General features: G+C 43.6%; 1 non-coding gene across 1 annotated transcript; it reads left to right on the top strand.

Moving 5' to 3' along the window:
- Window positions 1–265: 265 nt before the first annotated feature.
- Window positions 266–339, top strand: TRNAI-GAU. Its single transcript has one exon. It is a non-coding gene; the product is annotated as a tRNA-Ile (tRNA).
- Window positions 340–5,462: the final 5,123 nt, after the last annotated feature.

Raw genomic sequence — 5,462 nt, forward strand, 5'->3', positions numbered from 1 at the left:
CATATCTTATTAATTCATTTGCTTCTCATAAACTCCATTAAATAGATGATGAAGGAGATTGTATCCAAAGTTTTAGCTTAGGAAAACAGTCTTTAGAATCAGGCAGATCTAGGCTTCAGTCTTAATAGCTGTGCAACCTTGGACAAGTCTGAACCTCAGTTTCCTATGAGGAAAATGAGGATAAAAACAGTACTAATTTCTTTATAGGTTGCTGGGAAGATTGAGATAAGGCATGTGAAATACTAAGAAAAGTGCCAGGGGGGCTGGCTGGTTAGCTCAGTTGGTTAGAGTGTGGTGCTGATAACACCATGGTCCAGGGTTCAATCCCTATACTAGCCAGTTGCCAAAAAGAAAAAGAAAAAATAATAAAATAAAAATGCCAGGTGCAAATGTAATCATGCTACTGGTACCAAATCTGACTTTTCCCCCAAAGAAAATTAAAACAATGGCCTTCAGTGCCATCCTAACGGGGGAAGGAGGAAAATCATCTTTGGTCCCCATTCCTTTCTCCCCCAGCATGTTCATCTGAGTGAGATCAGAGCCAAGTGAACTTCAAGGACAACTAGGGAGGAAGAAAATAGTGAGAAAAGGGTTTCGTGCCCTTTTTGCATTACAGGGGAGGGAGTAGTAGGTGGAGAGAGGAAGTATCAGGATTTAGAAGGACGATGTGCAGAGGAAAGGTAACAAGGGAGACTTTTGGGGACTAATTGTTGGGGTGAGCCCCTCCACCTGCTCCTAACATCCCTTACTTCTCTCTCACTCACTCTTCTGCAGGCCTTGGAAGCAAAGTCGCAAAGTGAGACCTGAAGAGAGCACTGTGCAGACCCCTCCCACAGGGCACCCCCGCCCTCCAGGAAGTGGCTTGTGGGCATGCAGCCTGGTCACTGTCTGCTCTGGTCAGCCTGGCCCCACTGAGCCCAACGCCAGCTCCAGCAGCTCTCTGGGGAAGAAGAAAGTAGCATCATGTATGTGTGGCATATTCTAAAACAAAATTATATCTGAGAGACTTGATGGACTCTGACAGGGGGAAGAAGGGAGTGAAAAAGATGGAACAAAGATGTCATTTAAAAATATTGGCCCATGTTCAGGATTTCACTATTTTCTATGGCAAGGAGCAAGTTAAAAAATTCCTATTGATGAGTTTTTTTCTGCAGTCATTAAAAGTCAAAGGCCCAGGGCTTCCGACTTTCCCTCTAGGGAAACCTGCGAGCCAGCCCTCTGGATAACTTAGAAAAAGGCTGGGTGGCGAAGGCCAGAGGCTCAAAGGCCCCCAGCAAGCGGCTCAGCCAAGGAACGGGTGCAGGGGGACACACTGTGTTTTCAGTTCAGATTCTGTGATCTTTCTGCCAAACAGGGGTTTACAAAGCAGAAACCTCCAGAGAATTCTCATACTTTCTGGCTTATTCTCCTGGTGTTCATCTTAACAGGAATCAGCTGTTTGCCTTCTCACTTATTCAGCATGTTGCTGAGGAGAATTTAGCATCTGGTCTGGCTATTATTAAAAACAAGAACGTCCTGCTCTGTTGGGAGAACAGCACCACTGGCAATAAAAGGACAGAGATCATGTGCATTCGGGATTCCATAGATGTGTTCCAGTTCAATGTCTGCTCTCCCTCCTTCCACTCCTGATTTCATTTTAAAAGTTCCTCACACATCCATCATTTACATTGTGCTCTCCTTTTTTCTGAAACAGACACGGAGAGACAGAGGGTACTTTTTCCTTTCACTGGGAGCCAGGAATCACTGGAATTGCTCAAACACTGATCTGTTCCTGCAGTGTGATAAAGCTGAACTACCAGAGGGATTTTTTTTTTTTTTTTACAACTGCGGAAATGAAAAAGTAAACAAGACTGGGACTGCACTGGTATTTCGGCTCCAGCTTTTTGTTGTTGTTTTTGTCTTTCTCTTTTTTAAAAGCATTGGGCTAGGAGCCTGAAGGAACCATATAATATGAAAAACCCTGAGAAGTTTTATTAGCCAATAAAAAAACTTAGTTCCTATTAACCACTTAACTCCTCACTAAAGTTCGGCACTGGCTTCCTCTTTAGATCCCTCTCTTCCTCCCATGCCCACGATGAATGAAAGATGGATGGCCCACCAGTCCTTCCCTGCACAATCTGAGTTCACAGTTTGTGTTCCAGAAGGTGTGGCTGAGAATTGTACTCAATAATAATCTTTGCATTTCTCATCTGTGAAACCACCAATAAGAAGATTCCCATTAGGAGAAAAATTTTCTATGCCCCCAAAACCACAAACATAAAAAAGATTCTCTAAGCACTCTACTAAAAAGGAGTAAGGTCATTGCGATTTCCAGACCTTTAGATAGTAACTGTTAAAGAAAACAAAATCAGGCTAAGGCATTGCTGGGATATTTAATGATACTTCGGGAGGCTCCTCTCCTTTGGGGACAGAAGAACGAAGAGAAACACAGAGAAACAGAAAGTGAAACTGACCAGAGTTGTTTCACTGCCGGAGATGGATGGAGTTATAAAAAAATAAGTGACTTGATTTAGGAAGGAAAGAATGTCGAAGGAGATTTAAATCATAAAACCATTTTATTAATACTTCCATAATTGTATGTCATGTGGTTTTGTTTGCTTTTTGCTGTTTTTAAATAATAAATTTGTATATTTATATCAATCCATAATCAAATAGTGTTTGGGGTATTCTTGGTATCCCCACCTGTCAGAAACACCTAAGTTCTGTCATTACATACTGTAGCTCTAATTCCAGTAAGCCTACTATATCCTCCTTCCATTTTCCACATTCGGGCTAACTCTAGTAGGTGCGGTACTTCAGGAGAAATTTCCTAAGGCCTAAGGAGCGAAAAGCCACATCAGACCTGATTGCATTTTTATGTTCTCATTCCATTTTCCACATTCGGGCTAACTCTAGTAGGTGCGGTACTTCAGGAGAAATTTCCTAAGTCCTAAGGAGCGAAAAGCCACATCAGACCTGATTGCATTTTTATGTTCTCATCCTATCTAACGTTGCTGCTGTGAGAGCTACTCCTTGAAGGGTTTGTGTAAGGGAATTTTACTTTTTTAAAACATTTTGCTATATGTTCTTGATTTCTTTATGAGAATGGCAGATGGGGGAAATTCTTCCCTTTCTATTAGCTATGGCTTGGGACAAAATGACCAGGGAAGAATAGATAGCCATCAAGAAGTGAGCTAGCTACCTTTGTAATGCTGAAACATAGAGCAAGTGTTTCAGAAAACCCCACTAAGTGGCCCAATATCAATGCAACAAGATAAACATGAAAATAAACTCAAATAACTTTTAATAAAAGTTAAACTTTCCAAAAATCTGATTCTTCTGTTTTCTTTTTTTTTTTTTTTTGTCTTTTTTCGTGTCCGGCAACGGATCGCAACCCTCAGTGTCGCACCCGTACCAGACCGGGACCGGCAACGGGATCGCAACCCTCGGCGTCGCGCCCACACCTCTCTCAGCCAGTGAGCGGGAACCGGTCTGTATGTGGGATCCGAACCCTCAGCAGGAGCGCCACCGCGCTCCCAAGCGGCGCACTGTAGCAGTGCGCCACCAGGCTGGCCCCAGATTCTTCTGTTTTCTGACTGGCTGAGCAGATCTGAACAGCAGGGCTAAATTGAATCACAAGAAGCTTTTGAATAAAAAATAGTAATCCCTTCTGAAAAGTCAGCTTCACCATGCTCCCTTAACTGACATCTGAAGGAGCATCCAGTGTCCCTTGTCCTAATAATCAATCTGAAGAAGAGCTACTGCTTCTATACCACTTGTGGGATGAAAGCAGTGCTTTTCTTGCAGAATTTGTAGGAATAACAAACAACTGAGGCAAGTGGGCGGTGAGCCTCATCTTCCCTGAACAGCTGCCCAGGTACCTCTTTCTATTCCTCCTCCTCCCTCCCTCCCTTCAGGTGCACACATTTACGTGCATGCATATGCATGCGCATGCATACACACACACACACACCTTGGTATATTACCCTTTGCACCTACAGTGGATCCTTTTCGTTGTTTTGATTCAAAACTTTTCAAAATTTCATTTCCAAGTCCTCCTAATTGAATAGCTACTGTTCAGAAGCCCCTAGGGAGACACAGAGGCTTATCAGGGTGCACAGGAATGGAGGTAAGGAGGGGAAAAATTCCCTTGCCTTTGCTTAGAGCCTGTAATTTAAATATAGAGTATTAGCTCTTCATGTATTGTTCCTACCTGGCCTTTCTTAAGCACCTTCTGCAGGCAGGAGGAGAAAGCCAATGAAAAAAGAGCAGAGGTGGGTAGGGAACGATTTGGAGTATACCCAGGGTATGCAGTTCTAGGGTGCAAGCCAGTTGTCTCATCACCTATAAATTCACAGCATGAATGCCCAGACAGCTCAGGTTGCAGACTCCTGCATGAAGATGTCTTTCTCAGCGCCTTAGGAACTCACTCTAGGAGCAAATGCATGAGTTTGCCTGGGATTCCACAGGTGAGCTGGCCCACACTAAATCTGTAGCAATCAGTTGAGTTGTCCTCCACTTCGCCAGAAAAACTTAGACTATAACAATGTTATCATAAATCCCCTGCCTTTTTAGGTGACTCCAAGTCATTGTTTGCTAGGGCTGGTCTCTAAAATGATTTTCAAATCAGAGAACAATTGATTGGATTACCTACTGTTAACCTGATAATCTAGGTAGGGGTGTTTGCTTAAATCAGACAAGCCTCCATTTCTGCAGTGGCTCGTGGCTATGTCACTATTATTTACCAACCATTTCCAGAATGAAAAATCAACTCATGAAGATCTGTAGGACCTACTCTGACTGTGAATAAGGCTTTCCCCAACGTCCTTCCTTGCTTTCAGACTATTTTCAAATCCCATAAACATGTGGCTCTTCAACCACATCTGCAGATAATAACTTCCGGGGGCTTCCTGTTTACATGGCAATACCCATTTCCCAGTCAAATAAACTCTATGACAGAGAGCTGAGGTGTTTATTGGGCCAGTCTCGGCTGGGATTGAGTTAACAGGAAACACCCACTCTCGCAGAAATGTCTGATGATTAAATATTTGGGGGATAGGGGACATGAGGGGTCAAAGACACCAGGGAAATTGCTTTCTTCTTCCACCTTTCATTTCAGTGAGAAATGGAGAAGCCATGATAAAAATGGCCAACCAGTCCAGGCCTGACAAAGCTGCACCACTGTGCTGTTCACTGGCCACATAGCCCGGATGGAGGGAGAAAGGAAGAAGGGTAGACAAAAAGCCAGGAGCACCCCTCACAATACATCCAGACCTCAGGGTGCCATCAAGTGAAGGGATGGAAAGGTCAATGTACATCCCTCACTGGGAAGCCCCTCGAGTCTTCTGCCTGGCTACCCTGTTTCAATGAACAATGTATTCTCACATCAACTCTATCATTAAAGCCTGACCTAAGAACTTAGAGACAGCCTTTAGCACAGTTATTCTCAATCAATGGAGATTTTGCCCCCCCCCCCCCCCCCA

The sequence above is a fragment of the Galeopterus variegatus genome, unplaced genomic scaffold (assembly GCF_000696425.1).
Source record: "Galeopterus variegatus unplaced genomic scaffold, G_variegatus-3.0.2 Scaffold175, whole genome shotgun sequence".
In the NCBI taxonomy this organism is placed as follows: domain Eukaryota; kingdom Metazoa; phylum Chordata; class Mammalia; order Dermoptera; family Cynocephalidae; genus Galeopterus; species Galeopterus variegatus.